General features: G+C 43.5%; 1 protein-coding gene across 4 annotated transcripts in view; it reads left to right on the forward strand.

Annotated features, from left to right (window-relative positions):
• The window catches only part of CPNE4 (copine 4), a 516,611-nt gene that overhangs the window by 6,045 nt on the left and 494,670 nt on the right, over nucleotides 1-15,896 (forward strand). The window contains exon 2 of one of the 4 annotated variants that reach the window (XM_073900042.1): nucleotides 14,318-14,398. The exons of the other annotated variants lie outside the window; for them this stretch is intronic. The gene's annotated coding sequence lies outside the window, so the exon portion shown is untranslated. The remainder of the gene's footprint in view (nucleotides 1-14,317; nucleotides 14,399-15,896) is intronic. 4 annotated transcript variants of the gene reach the window in all.

The following is a 15,896-nucleotide window of genomic DNA, read 5'->3' on the forward strand; positions in this document are numbered from 1 at the left end:
GTAGATGCCAACTCTGCATTCCTGTGTTCTTGGGGCGCTACGATGGCAAAGTCCTTTGGGGCTGCTGCGTAGCAAGACCAACTTTTGAGATGCGCTGGGTTTCGCTCAGATTTGCTTGCTTATCATTGCTGTTGTTGTTTTAAAGAAGCAGCTACGAGCACAGTCTTTAATCCGAGGGAACTTTCATCTCATGCATCTCGTCTTCCGCTGTCCGCCCAACTCGCCCGGGTGGGGTGGGGCGCGCGGGGTGGGGAGCAAGCCTGCGGAGGGACCGCAGCTCGCCCGCGTGGGAGCCGGTCCTGCAAGTGGTGGAGGAGGGAGGGCATTGCTGTTTTAGAAATCGGGGAGGGGGATGGGAGCAGAGTCCTGGCTGAAGTTGCAGCTTCCCTTCTGACAGTGAGAAAGCTGTGGGAGATTGTAGCGGTGGCCAGTGGCTTGACCTCGCTGCTGTTGGAGTTAGCCTCCCAACCTCCTTCCTCCACCCCAATTACAATAGGTCCCAATGGTATTGTGGCCGGGCCTCTCGGGCTTAAAACTGATCAGTTTGTAATGTAAGTCCCTTGATTCAGCCAAGTCCCTCAACGCTCCTTCTGTTAGATAAAGTAGCCATGAGGGAAAGTGGGCCAGGGGTGGGACTGGTGGGACGACCGAAGCGCTAGCCACGGCCAGTTAAAGAGATCGGGACCCCTTGTGGGATCACAGAAGCTCGTGGATTGTTAGGGCGGAATCCAGGGAGACAATTCAGAGGCGATCCATGCCAAGTCTAAGTGTTGATGATCATCCAGTGGGGAGCTGGCTGAAATACTCTTAGGAAGATGCACTCCTTCCCCTTCAAAGAAGTGGGTGGGCTTTAAGTCTCCAGTTCCCATCCTGCCCTCCAGATCCGACCGCGCCCCGCGTCGTCCTTGCAAGACTGGCTTCCAGTCCCAGAACTTGGGAGGCTCCAGGAAATAGCACAGACTGCAGAGGTGATCCCTGGGGCACGAGTTTAGGAAATGCGTGTCCTAGGGATTCCGAAGGTGGAGGGAGGAAAGAAGAGCAGAGTAGTGGGGGTGGGTGAGGTAGGGAGGGTGAGTGTCCTTGGAAACTTTGCAAGAGAAATATCTGGAGAGAACACCCCTACTCCCCGCCCCCCCCCCATCACACATATTGATCCACTGATGCTGTAGTGTTTCAGTGCCTTTTGGGAGGAGATTTCTCCGTTCCTCTGCCCCTGTGTTCAAAACTATGCAATATCAACCCTCATTCTCTTCTTTCCTCTTGTTGCTTTGCCAGGGATTTTTAAAGCACTTCTCTGATTGTTCTTGGCTCACGTGGTTTTCGTTTTCCTAAACAGCATTTTTGAGCGGTCCAAGGTATTTTACTTGTTCTTAAACTGGGACTAAAGCCTAATAGTCTTAAGGAAAAATCCTCTTAACTTCAAATGAAATATTCTTTTCTCCCCATTCCTTACTTCGACTGCCCTCTTAACAATCCCTATTCTCAAAGATGCTTGTAAGGTTTTTTTTTTTTTTTTTTTGGCTTTATGTCAAAAGAACCCCTTCCCCCAGAAAAACCAACTTTCCTAGAACATAGATGTTTTGAATCCATGTCAGTGTTTTGTAGTTAGTACACACTGGTTAAACTGCATTAGCACATCCCCTCAAGAGCCAGGGGCAAGCAAGAATTTTACTTATTTGATGCCCTTCAAGTTTAGGAAGGTCCCACTTTTTATTACTCAGCAGATAAGACAGCGCTCAGGATGGCTATTGCTGTGATTAGATAACTTCCGATGTTTTCATTTCTAGGTTAAATTCATTTTATTGGCTTGTCTATTTTTAAAGAGAGACTGACAGAGTTGCTCTAGCAGATCAGGTGTCTGAGCTCAGAGTAGGTCAAAGGTACTCACATGTAGGGAAGTGGATCAAAATAGGAAAGTTGGCAAATACAGATAGGACACCTGTGTTAATGTGCATATTAATGAAGGCCAGAATCTTCTCATTTATCTCTGATGGGAAGATTCTGACAGCTTCACAAGATCAAACTCAAATCACATCAAAACTAGGTGATATCCCCTGAACATTACATTACATAAAAGGAAATATCAGTCCATAGCAGGAGTGGGTGTTGAATCCTGGGCAGTTTTGAATGGTTGGGTGAAGAGAGCTTGCCTATAATGGAACCAAAGGTCTACTCATGTGTTACCATGTGAAAACTCTCTTGGCCATCAAACCTAACTCCTGTCCCGTGAGTGGCCAGCCTCATTTTTATCCTTCCAGACACATTCCTAGTATAATTTATTGGAAACAGGCACAGATGGGGTCCAGTTTGAGTTTCCCAGAATGAGACAACCACTTCACTAGAGCTTCTAAGTATTTCTTTAAAAACAGTAGCTCTGAGGTTTGTGCATTGTTTTTTAATTGTACTTAAAAGACTTCCTGTTTATCTCCAGGTCTCTGGTAGCAACATGGCATTTTGCTTGAATCATTGATTTTTTTTAGGGTAATCCTGCTTTTAGAGTTTTTAATTGAAAGGTCTTCTGATTAAAACATACCTCATTCCAGTTAGTAGGAAAAAAGCTGTTATCTGTTTCCAAAGAAGTTTTATGTAGTATTCCAAAAACTAGAAGCTTTGATTCTTCCTATCATCAGATTTTTTGAGTCCACCATGACTAAAAACCTTAAGATTATAGTGACTATAAAAAATAACTACAGAGAAAAAAGTAGGTCAATAGTGGAATCTTTATTCTCATTTGTGTTTGAATCTTTTGGAACCCAACTGAATGTTTTCATATGGTTTGCACCAAGTCTTTTTATGTACCCTGAAATATAACACTCTGGATCATTATGCCCACCTTTATTCACATAAAGGATTTTTCCTTTTGGAGGCAAACATGTTGGAGGTGAACAGTTGATATTATGTGGCATTAATGACACATACTTTCAGGGGGATCTGAATCCAGAACAAAGAGTGAGAAGAACACTTTGATGGCATCAACCTGACAGATTGGGAAAAAGGCTCTACACTAATTGGGAAAGTCACTTCATGAATCTTTGTATTTTTTAACCAGATATATGGCCAGAAGATCTGTATGTCATTCATTTTGAAGAAGAAAAAGGCTAAATTTGTTCTCTATATTTGATCTTTCCATTTTTGTCTTCTTAATATTTTAAAACAAAACAAAAACCCCTTTGGATCCATACAGTCACCCAAAGTCATATTGCCTTGGCAACGGTAGCCAGTACGCCAGAGTCACAAAATATCAAGACAGGAAATGCATTTAAAATAAAAATGTCACATGGTTCAAGACCATCCTACAGTAATAATAGAGTTGCATTTGACTCTGCCTTTCTCCTGATTGAATATAGATGATAAAGAACAGATTACAGGACTTTAATTTTTTTTAGGATGTCCTAAAAATTCTATAATGGTTTTTCTTTTGAGAGAAGCATATAATATAAATAAGTGGGTTGGAGTTAAAAATCCATTCTTTGGATAAGGTGTTTATTTATGTGGAGGTTGGTGGAAGTCCAAAATCAAGCTCAATAAATGGATCAGGCATGATGTGCTGTCTTTTGTATAATATTGGAAGTAGACGATAGATAGTAAAGCTTCAATTAGCACTGAATTCACTGAGTGGGTATCTGCTACCACGTGTGACTGTATAATAAAGACATCATAGTGCCTACGTCTACTTTCCGTCTTTTCTGCACTAAGAATCTCATTTATGTGGGAGCTTTCTGTTTAGTCTATGAATTACTAAATATACATGATATAGTATGTTTTTCCTAAGTTGGCAAAGCCTGGAAAGTCCTTTCTTTGGCTCTCGTATTCTTTGGAAGCCTCTTGACAACCACTAGATTTTTAGATCAGTAAATATTGAAGGGTTGAAGGACAGTTTTGAAAAATGGAAGAAAGTGGTAAGGATGCCTTATTTGGGAAGGTTTATTCCAGTTCTCTGATTTTAGTACACTCTTGGGGGTGGGGGAGCCAACTTAGAGTTGGCTTGTGGTGCGCTCATTTTTAAACTGTGAGCAGCAACATTATTGCTTTGAATCTGTGACCCTCCGAACTGGAAGAGAGCTTGGGGATTGTCTGTTGAGACCAGCTGTTTAATTTGACAGATGTGGAAACGAAACCTCAGAGAGGTGACTTGCTCAAGATCAGGGGATTCACTCAACAACCCCCCTATGACTCTTTTCTCTTTATAGAGACTCAAGTGCCCTGGAGGTAATTACCGTGGTGGTGCCAGTCTCTGGTGCCGCGGGCACTGATAATTTTTACTGAGTTGAGGATAGTGGGGTGGGCGGCTCCTGCCTCCATTGGAGTGTTTTGGGGAGCAGGCTTGGGACTTAACAACTTTGCTCTCTCTTGGAGCCAATGCAATATTTACCCAGTAGATGTGATTAAATTTGTACAAAATCATTGTCTGTAGCCATCTCTGTTAATGTGCATGTTTTGTGAAGAATTGTTCATGCACAATCTTGGTTTTCTATTTTAAATGTCATAATTGAATCAATAAAATAAACAAAGAGATTTTATGAGTGTTTACACTTCCAGGAACTCACAAGGGAATCTTTTATTCTGTTTTAAATTAAAGGTCCATTCAGAAAGAACAAACTCCAAAATGTTGTTTTTCCATCTTTGGCTCAAAACATAGTATTTCTAACTTTGTATTTTGTATTACTTAAAAAACTAGAAACATTTCTCCTTGGAAACATCAGGGGAAAAATACAGTATTTCAGGTTAAACCTAGAAACCTTCTCAGGTTTAAGGTGTATTGACTAAAAGACCTTTCTTATCCAAGAGATTTCAAACCTCTGCAGGACAATTCATTGCGCTTTGAGGGAGAGGAGGAACAAAATTAGGCTAGCAGGGGTCCAAGGTGAGGGCCCGCCCCTGGTAGCTGTTGAGGCAAGGGGGAAGGGCTGGAGAGAGTTGGCTTTAGAGCGGACGGTCGCTAGAGGGCGCCGGAGCACCGGCAGAGCCCACCTCCCGGGACCATGAACCCGACTTCTAGGCTCAGCAATGGGGTTTGACTGAACCCAGATGTGCTCAGCTATGAAGTATTGGTTTTACCGGCGCCTCTTACTCTGCAGTCCAGATTGCCTCGCTACAGAGAGAAGACAAAAGATGTTGCCTTTAGAATCCGGTGGGGTCGCTTCCAGTGCCTGCTTGGGTTGCCCAGTAGCTGGACAGCCTGCCTGCTCTTAGGATTCAGCATGACGACTGTCCTGAGTCTGACTGCCCTCTGTTTCCTGACAGTGGGGCCTCTTACCAGTGGAAGAACTCTGGATTCAAAAACACCTGGTTTGAATTTGGGGCTTACAGTTTTCAGGCTGCAGACAGAGTAAATTACTTCACCTGCATGAGTGTTAGCATCCAGAAAATGGGGCTGGTAGTGTTTGTGAATGTGGAATGTTTAAAAGCGTCCAGTATTTTAGTGGGCAGGCAAATGCTAGCTCCTGTGTTCCTTCTCTTAAGAGTTCCTCCAAACCTTCATCCTTTCCTTTCCATCTGAGCTTCTTTCTCCCCTCTCCACACCCCCACCCCCTCAGCAGAAGGGTCTTATTTATCCATCTGTTGCATAATAATGGATCACAGCCTTTATGTTAGGCACTGGGGATAAACGTGATGTTCATATCTTTGGAAATGGCAGGCTTGAGGGGTAGACAGGTGCATGAGAACAGACATTGAAACCCGTGGAGGTTAAGTGTGAGGAGAGAAATGAGGAAGTTATGTGGGTTGAGAGACAAGGGAATCATTTGCTTTGCCTCAGAGAACCTGGGAAATGGTCCCTCAAGTCCTTTATACTCAGCTGTTTTTGCTTCTCCCTGGATATTAAGGAACCTGGTCAGGGGAGGGTGATTCTGAGGGAGAGGAAGGACCGGGGTGGGGGGAAATCTCACTCAGTGTGCACTTAAGTTTGCGTGTATGTTTAGCAGTGCTGATGGAGGTCCTTAAATCCAGTCAGCTTGTGCCACCACCCTGTGTATTTTAGCTTCATCTGTATCATAAGATAAATGCCTATATAATTGACTTAATCCATTTAAACAGGAAAATGATTTTTAAAGGAATCATGAAAAGTATAACAACACAACAAGGAACTCATCACTAAGGGGTGGGTCTGGAACAATCTAAATAAGGATTCTGTTTTTAAAGTATTGAAAGGTGTATTCAATATACATGCCAATAAAAATGAAAAATAATAAGGGTCGTAGTAGAATGGTTAAAAGAAATGTTCTATCATTATCCTTCAAGTGGCAGAAAAGCTTTTAAGTTATTTGGAGACCCTGGGGCACAGGGTACCTGATTTGATGTCTCTGTTATATTTTGTACAGTTGTTTCAACAAGTAACTTAGAGACAAAAATTCCAGTGACAAAATGGAGAAGTCAAGGAGGTTTGTCTGTGAGATCTTGTGGATGTGACACCAGGGGTGGGCACCTTGGACCTCATATGTTAATTTTCTCTGACTAGGTAGACTGCAGAGTTCCTAGAGTCCATGGTTGGAATTCTGTGACTTGACGGATTGTCTGTCATGTTAGAGGAAAGTCCTGATAAGAGGAAAAGGGTAGAAATAGCTGGTTTGGTACAGGAGGGGTGGGTGAATAACATTCATCAAAGCTCATGGCCCGGTTTGAATTTTATAGAGACAGGGAAGTAAATGCTTCTTATGGAATCAGAGAATGTGAGAGCCTGACAATCCTATCAAATTAGGTATAGCCCTTTCCTGTTTTTCAAATGAAAAAACTGAGGCCCAGCAGGGTGAAATCACTCAGGCAGGCTGTTAGTTGACTTAGGGCAAGACAGAGGATTCCGCACCCTTTGCCCTGGCCCCTTGCTGCATGCATCTTTCCTTCCCGCTTCGCGCTTCACAGGAGCGGGACTCTCCCTGTCTTGGTCACTGCTGGACCCCAAACAGGGCCAGGCATCCAGCCACTGTTCAAAAAGTTTTGGTTGACTGCGTGGACAATGTTACTTCCTTCTTCCTCAATCTTATTTAGGAGTGTGCCAAGAAATCACTAGGTTGCGATGCAATTTGGTAAAGACAGAGATAAAGACAGATATTTGCCCGAGTTTTGTTAGGATGTGGGCTTCAGCTTTGAAGGTAAACAGACTTTGTTCGAATTCTGGCTTTGCCACTCAATAGCTGTTTGGCTTTGGGAAAATTACCAAATCTCTCTGAGCCTTATTTCCTTGTTTGTAAAAATGGGGATAAAGCAGAGGACCTGCATCATAGATGTGCACTAAGTGTTACTTTTTTCTTAGCCTCCACTCCTCCTCTCGCCATTGTTCCCAGAGAAGATTTAAAGGAGGACACAGTACCTTTTCAAAAGTGATTTTAATTTCAGATAATACCCATTTATCTTGCATAAAAATGAAATTATTCCACTGTATAAACATAAACACATATATAATCACTACAAATACATATTCTGTGGGTTAGATATCATTAGTCCCCTATTATAAATAATTGGGTCAATGCTGAAGCACTAGCAACAGGGGAGGACTCAAATCTAGGGCGTCCCCACCCCAATTCCAAAGCTAGGGTGTTTTGTTCAAATGCCTGTTTCCTATGATCTTTGTCTCTTACCCATCCTTCGACAGCTGCTTCTCTCGCGAAGGCTCAGATCCCCTTTTTCACGCGCTCCCACGGCCTGCCTGGGCTCTAGCCCCTGCCCTGTCATATCACCAGGCATGGCTGTGTCCACTCCCCTGGCATATCACAAGCTTTTCTGGGTAGCAGTTGTATAGTGCACTTCTTGTGATAACTCCTGAGTGCCTAGAACCTTCTGGAACATAGATGACTCTCTGTCACCCAGTCTGCGTGCCCACTCCCTTAGCACGTATCCTGCGTGAGGCCAGGTCAGTGGGTGGCTACAGTATACATTGAACTTACTCAAAATCAACTCTACACCCTCTCTCATTTATTAAACATGTTCTCACTGTATTTTGATTATTCTAAATTAATAATCTCATTTATATTTTGATTATATTCTAAATTAATGTTCGAAGTGGTATAGATATATTACCGTAGACATTGCATATGTAATGTAATATATATTGCACTTGATGAACAATTTATGGGATTTTTTGGGGGGAGAATTATTTTGACTCTGGGTGAGGTTTACTTCATTCATTGAATCATATCCCCTAAAATGTGCTCCATTATACTTACAAGGCTATACTCTGTGCCGTATATAGGTAGGTAGAACTTTTAGTGAAAAGCATAGATTTTTAGTCAGGCATTGGTGGGTTTGAATCCCAGCTCTGCTTCATGTCTTGAAGTTCAATTTCCGCAGATGTAAAATGAGTAATGACAGTGCCCATAGACTAGGGTAGCAGTGAGCCTTGAAGGATACAGTGCATATCTGTAGTGTCCCAAGTGCCCATCCGATTGCAGGCACATGGAAATTACTCAAATTGCAACTAGTACTGGCTGGTGGCACCCCTCAAAGTTTAGAGCTTGTGAGTGATTACCCTGATGGTAGTGGTTTGCTATACTTACAAGGGAGTTGCGAAGACTAGGAGTGTGTTTATGAAGGTCTGATAGAAATCAGCAATAAAATGTATGCTCGCCATGGTTACCGACACAACCATTTACCTTTCTCCCCTTCCCGTTCTCTGTTCCCACCCACAAATTGTATGCCTAGCCACAAAGATGACTCAGGGGTTATGCTGGGGTTTCTCTAAGATAAAACTTCCTCTGTCCCTGCTGGTTCCAGCTTTATTTCAGATGCAAAGTGTGTTTAGTGCTGGCCCCCAGATATACAGGCAGAATGCAAAATCAATCACACTGCCCTGCAAGGCCCAGCAACGGACATTTATTATAGTTGACTTTATGTATCATCTACCTTTGTTCAAAAAAGATTCCGGGCAGCCAGCAATAGACATACTGGGTACTCTATCTGCTATCAAAGTCCAAAATGCTACTAGCCATAAAATACTCTTTTCGGAGAGACCAATGCAAGTCTCAAAGCTGTGGTTCTCACACTTGAGGACGAAATCAGAATCTCCTGGAAAACTTGTTACAACACAAATAGATGTCTCCTGGTCCCTGCCAGGTTCTGATTTGGTCGGTCTAGCACTGGGGACAATTTCCCAGGTGAGGCTGATGCTGCTGGTTTGGGGACCACCCTTTGAGAACCAAGTCTTAAATATTCACTTCCTATAGACAAGCTGTGCATTTTCTATCCTGTGTGGGACAACTGAGAACAGCATTAGTGGTAAAGAAAGGGCTCTGATATTTTCTGAGCCACTGTGGACATTTGCGATATGCCCGGCACCTCACCGGTCACTTTATGCATATTATCTTATTTAATCCTCGCAACTGTCCAGCCTATCGTGGATAGTTCTTAATTATTTATTGATTCATAATCAATTCATAATTATTTATTGAGACCCTATCATGTATCATGCCATGTGCTGTGTTAGGCTCAGGGGATCTGGAGGGAACATATAGACATAATCCTGACCTTGTGGATATCATGTTTCAGCAGGGAAACTTGCTTGAGCAGAAATTTATAAGGGTAATTAGTCTGATCCATAGAAAATGGAAGTCCAGAAAAGCTGAGTAACTCAGCTAAGGTTACACAGCTAATGGGAGACAGAGGAGACAAAAACAAACTTGAAAACCACCTTACTCCAAAATGCATACTCCTTCCACTAAATCAGAAGTTCTTAGACTTTTTGGTCTTAGGGTCCCTTTCCACTCTCAAAAAGTATTAAAGACCCTGGAAGAGCTTTTGTTTGTTTAGGTTAAATCTGTCTACGTTTACTGTATTGGAAATTAAAGTGGTTCACCTCTTGAGAACTGTTGCACTAAACCATGATGCCAATAGTACCATTTTTCCTAGATTCTCAACCCTAATTTGTTTCAATGACTTTTGTAGCCAGCAAAGATGTCTCATCTCCTCCTAAACTTTTTTTTTTTTTTTTAGTATGAGAGCCTCTCTGAAGCCTTTGCCTATATTTCTAGTGATGGGAACTTCCTAAAGAAAAGGCTGACCTGCTTTGGAATTGCTTTCTTACATTTTTATGTGTGTCAGTATGAACGTGTATGCACATTCATGATAAGGAAGAGTGACAGTTAAACTGTCTATTTCAGACCAAACTGAGATGTGATGGCTTTATTACTCATTGAAGGATCTCTATCCCAGCCGAGGGCATTTAGAAAGATCCAGTTCATGCACGTTTGTGACATGTGTTACCTTCAGGGTTCCCCAGGGCACTTGCCACTGAAAGGAAAGCCCAAGGACGAAGTTGAGGGCTCTCTCCTGCTACCTCATTACTGTGGAAGAGATGAACGATTAGACTCCAGAGCTGTGGCCTTTGTGTCATGTTGGCAGCTGAGTTGTGTTTAACTGTGGGCTAATGACCGAAATACTGCCCCTTGCCATCATTTTTATTCATTATCTAACGGGAATGAGAAGTCCTAGTAGATACTTTCCTTTGGTGTGTAATGGTCCGTGGTTTTCAGACACTGATGCGCTGGCTGACTCTTAATGCTTTATGGCATCGTTAAGTTTTACTGAGTAAAATCAACCAAATCAGAGCTGACATAACTCAATGTGGTTCTCAACCGATGATCAATGAATGAATTCAAATCTCTTTTTATTTTCATAGAAGCCAATGAACTAAGGGCGATGCTGCAGCAGGGTCAGGGTGGTGATTGAAATGTCGCAGATCCTTGGATGAGAAGTTGGAAAGAGGGTAAATCTTTCAGTCCTTTGACTGTTTGGTCTTTTTGACAGTAAACACCTGGATCACTGGTTCACAGAGACACTTTAAAAATGTTTATCCAGATGTTTGGTGTCACAGAGGCACGTCCCACAGCCAAAACAAACAAATGGAAAAATGTGATGCGAGGTGTTCATTTGTCATCTTCCTTAAAAGCCGAAATTTGACATGAAGCATTTCTATGAGTTGACCAGAGGCAGCATGGATTCCTTCACATGGTTTCTCTGTATAAAGGGCACATTCTGCTGGGTAATTATAACTTTGTAAAGGAATTCCCTTTCTGGAAAGCGGCAGTTGGAGGAGGGTCTAGGGCATACATGAGCGTACTTGCCAGTCGTGTCTTCTCTTCACTTACATCGAACGGGAGTCTGTGTGATATGTTCCACGAGGACCATCTCCTGGGAACCCTTTCAGCCAAGTTTTTGATGCTGTTTTTAAGTTGTGAGCTTTTTGCCCCAAATTCTCAAATTCAGACTCCATGGGTTTGGGTGAGCAACACACGCTCACTCTCAGTGATGAACCCTGTTGGTTTTGCAGGTTGCTGGGGCCACTTTTGAGATCACCTTTCTCTAAAGCAGACACAAACAGGGAAGGATGCTGGGCCCTTTCTCCTCACTCACCCCCCTACCCCACCCCCTGCCCAGGGGAATGAACTCAGGGAAGATCAGACCTGCTTACTGACCCTTTGAGTCTGCCCTGCCAACCAAGCTAAGCAGCCCAGCTTAGACTTGCCTCCAGCAGGAATGGATGGGAGTTATTGTCCATGGGGACAGAATGATGGGAATCTGCCTGATATCCTAGGAATATCATCTTTCCTAAACTGGGGAGAAGAGATGATATCCAATCAGGAAGGCTCGGTGCTTGGTAACTTAGTTGAAAACTTCTGTCCCTCTTTGCTTGGATGGGCAGGAGCAGTTCTATTTATGATTCCTCTTCCTTCCCTGTGTTTTGTGGATAGTTATAATAGCTGGTTATAGGTTCATTCTCTAAAACTCTTGTTCTGTGATTTTTCCTAAATATACTTTATAACTTTTATGAATCTAAGGGAGGTTTGAGATTGAATATGACCTGATTAAGGCAAACTTAAGATCTGCAGCCCCAAAAGGTCATTGTCAAATGAGACCCCCTAAGGGCAAGTGTCAGAAAAATACAGCCTGTGGGCCAAATCCAGCATGCAGACTTTTTTTGTAAATAAAGTTTTATTGGAACACAGTCACACCTGTTAATTGCCAATAGTTACTTACGTACTACAATGCCAGAACCGGGTAGTTGTGACAGACCCTATAGCCCACACAGCCTACTGTCTTGCTCTTTGTAGAAAAAGTTTGCCAGTTCCTGTGCTTGGGACGTATTTCTATTTGGCCATCCCCAGATGGGAAACGTACATAGACTTAAAAACCAAGGGAGCATTACTCAGAAATTTGACCTATAGACCAAATATCTAAATGATAGAATTTTGTTGCTATGCATTGTGAAGATCTTGTAAATAGTAGGTGCTTGTAGGATGAATGATGGGGAGTTTCTAGATGAATGGTTTATGGTCTGGGTTCCATTTCCCCATTTATAAAACCAAAGTATCTGATTTGATCTCTAAGGGTTCTTCTTGCAGGACTATTTTACATATTAGAGAGAGAGAGAGGAGGCAAGACACCCTCAGTGCCTTGCACCCCAGTCTGCCAAAGTGACAGCCACAGCTTCTTGAGTCACCCTCAGTCATATTAATTTAGCATCAGCTGGAATTATTACTCAGGGTCAAAAAGCATGACGGCCCACTATCACAGTATTATCAGGTGTCCTACATGGAGAGAGACATGCAATTTAACAGTTGAGAGCATCAAAATCAGGCTAAATATTTTTTCTGAGTCAGTTTATGGAGATGGGCTTGAAGAACATGTTTATTGTTCACGTTGAGCAGCTCTTGGTATAATCTTGGGCACATACCAGATGTGCTTGATGTCCCTCTGCTCAGGCACCAAAATCATAGGTGGAAATCACACTCCCTCTGGTTTCCAAAATTGCCATACAGGGGGATAGAGAGCTATTGATTGCCTACTTGGTGGGGGATGGAGGAGGGAGAGGTGATGGTAATCTCCTGGTTCTTACTGTCCTCCACCTCTGGGGAGAGGGGAATAAGAGATGTGTCATCCTGGGAGAAGGGCTCATGCTCTGTGGTGTGTTTGGGTAGCCAACTCCTGCTTCAAAGCATACATTGTGCCCCTCTTTCGGAACTGGAGTTCCCGCTGTCCCCTTTCCTGGGGACAGGGTTTCCATGTGCTCAGTTCCACAGATTTGACCAAGGGGTTATCGTTTATTAATTCGTTCATTTGGGAGGGTGACATGCTGCCTTTGCTGAGATGCGAGCAGAGCCTCAGCCTCTGCATCCACATCCCAGGCTGCACCCGGGTTTCCTTTCGGGCACTCCAGCATCCAGAGCACTGGGTACAGATGGAGCAGCCCTGCCTGCCTCCCCTCATGGTAAGTAAGTGGCTTCCTCACTGGCAGGTCCGACAGCTGAGAGCAAGCAGGATCTGAGAGCAAGCAGGATCGTGAGCAGCCCTGGGGCTGAGGCGGGAAAGCCGGCCCACAAGCTCTTGGCTTTCACAGGCAGGACCCAGACCACTTCCCATTCAGAAAGAAGAGGGGAGGAGGACCAGACAGGGCTGACACTGGCACCATGCAGTTTGTACCACCTTCTGACTCTGGCACCCCGGAGCTCCATGGGTAAAGGTGTGTTGCATGGAAAGACTGCCTTCTTGTCCTTCCGGCTGAAGAGCAGAATTTGTTCCTTTCTAGGATGTTAGTTTCCAAGAGCTCCTAATTCTTAGAAGTTCTGAGAGCCATTAGTCTCAGGACTGGACACAGAGTGACTGTTTTTTGGTCTGCTGAAGTATGGCTAATGTAGCAGCTCAGTTAAAGTGGCAGGGTTGTGTCAAGAGAGAGCATTGAGGCACATTTCCTGAGCCTTGAGTTTCATACTGGTTGCCTCTCATTCTGTTTTTTTAAAGTAAGTGGGCAGGGGCACCTGGGTGGCGCAGTCAGGTAAGTGTCTGCCTTCAGCTCCTGGAGTCTCAGGATCCAGCCTTGAGTCAGGCTCCCTGCTCAGTGGGGAATCTGCTCCTCCTTCTGCTCCTCCCCCTGCTTGTGCTCGTGCTCTCTCTCTCTCTCTCTCTCAAATAAATAAATACAATCTTTAAAAAAAATAAAGTGGATAAATCATATGCATATGATTGTAAACATTTCTTATTCTTTTATATGCGTATCTTTATAGGTCCCAGTTACTGTATATTTACCTTCATTCATTAAATTTATTTTTCACACGTAAGGTTACAGACTGATGCAATACCATGTCTTTTATTTTGAATCAAATTTATTCAGATCCTTCATCTAAAACAAGAGCTATCTGAGTATTTCTGCTACTCGCTACCTAGGGCTTAGATTTCATGTGCTATCAAGGCAAAGTCTTAAGAGTTAGAAGTTCCTTTGGGTAAGAGATGGCACTGTTTCTGCAGCTTGGAAATGAAGATGCTAATATTCAGCTTCACAAAATTGGACGTAATTTAAAACTTTAACATACTTCCCTGCTTGCTTTATTTGTAGATGTTGATCCTGGCATGGAGAACCTCAGAGCTTTTCCTATTTTCTTGTTTCACATCTCCTTAGGAACGTGCAAAAGGAAAGGTAATAAAGGACAATCTTTTCAAGATAAAACATGATTCATAAAGGTGACAGCCATGCCATATGTGAGCAGTGATTAACAGCTGCAGAGTCTGCTAACGCCTTTTTAAAAATAAAGTGATAAAGCAGATTTTCCCATTATTTTGTGTTTCAGTGCTTGCTCAAGTGCATCGCCCTGATTTTTCTCGGCTTCATTTTATTCTGTAGCAATTGAATCACCCTTCATGTCCCTGCGGTGCTAATTTAGGGCTTAGTGAAATATTTCACATATATCTCTGGTTATACTTCCAGTGATATTTTAAGTTTCAAGACGATGTGATGTATTACAACCGTAACCTCCTCTAAAACTGCTCATTTTATTTCTATAGAGTGTGTTTGGATGGACAGAAGGGAGAGCATTTCAAGGCTTGCTCATTTGGAATTGGTTTACTTTAATTTAGAGTTGTGATGGCAGTGGGCATGGGCTTAATGAAGTGTCACAAGTTTAAATGGCCTTCCCCTGCCCTCGCCAGCAGACACAGGCTGCAGGGCTGGTGGGTACGGACAGGCACAAAGACTGTTCACCTCTGAGATTCAGGGTGGAAGGGGAGGAAAGCTCTTATTTTAAAATTCAGTTGTCATTTTAGTGAAATAGTTAATTCCTCATGAAATTCAGTTGTCTTTGGCAAACTAATCAGGCATGCTTTTCCTGATTGATGAGTCCCCAGCAATTTGCCTTATATAGGGTGATAGCTTTAATCTTGTTTGGGTCACCGTTCCCTTGGAGAATCTACTGAAAGCCATGGACTTTCTCCCCTAAAAAGCCAACACATCTATTTGTACCCAAGTCTGCTGCTAATTTCAGGGGTTTATGGATATAGACCTTCTCCCTTTCCCATCAACAACCCCTTCATTGTCTCCTCAGTGGATATGTTTCTCATGGCAAATTTCTTTTTAAAAAAGTATGTACATGAACATTTATAATGTTGTGGCATTTCTGTTAGAGGGAAAAGGGAACAGTAGAGCTGGAGACATCTTGGGAAGCCCAGAGCTGCCTGGGATCTTTTTTTGGGTTACCACAAAGAGCTGTGCATTTGTCAGGATGTAAACTCTAGCCTTCCTGCATTGTCCAGGGCACAGTCCAGATTGAGTGTCTGGGTCTTCAGGGGCAGATGGAGGAGGCGCAATGGCAGCGCCTCAGGGGGTTGGTGGTGAAGGAGGCATGGCTGGATGCCAGTGAGTATCCTCAGAGGCACTCCCCTGCCCCCACCCCGTGGAGCCTCAGAGCCCTGATTCCCCGATGGGCTGCCCAGGGAGCCAGTGGACTGAGTGTGTCATGTGACACCTTGGCACAAATAAGAGGAGAAGACCTCCTACTGCAACTTCTGGTGGCCAGCCAGTAGTGCCTCAGGCTTCTGCCCGGACATCCTCCAGAGCTATAAGCCCTGGGTCATGAAATGCAGCCTTCCTGGGGCTGACTTCCCAAGATCAGTGGCACTGTACCTGCAGGAGAAGGTGGGTG

The sequence above is a fragment of the Callorhinus ursinus genome, unplaced genomic scaffold (genome assembly GCF_003265705.2).
Source record: "Callorhinus ursinus isolate GAN/ISIS: 27379988/994484 unplaced genomic scaffold, GSC_fseal_2.0 scaffold1, whole genome shotgun sequence".
In the NCBI taxonomy this organism is placed as follows: Eukaryota; Metazoa; Chordata; class Mammalia; order Carnivora; family Otariidae; genus Callorhinus; species Callorhinus ursinus.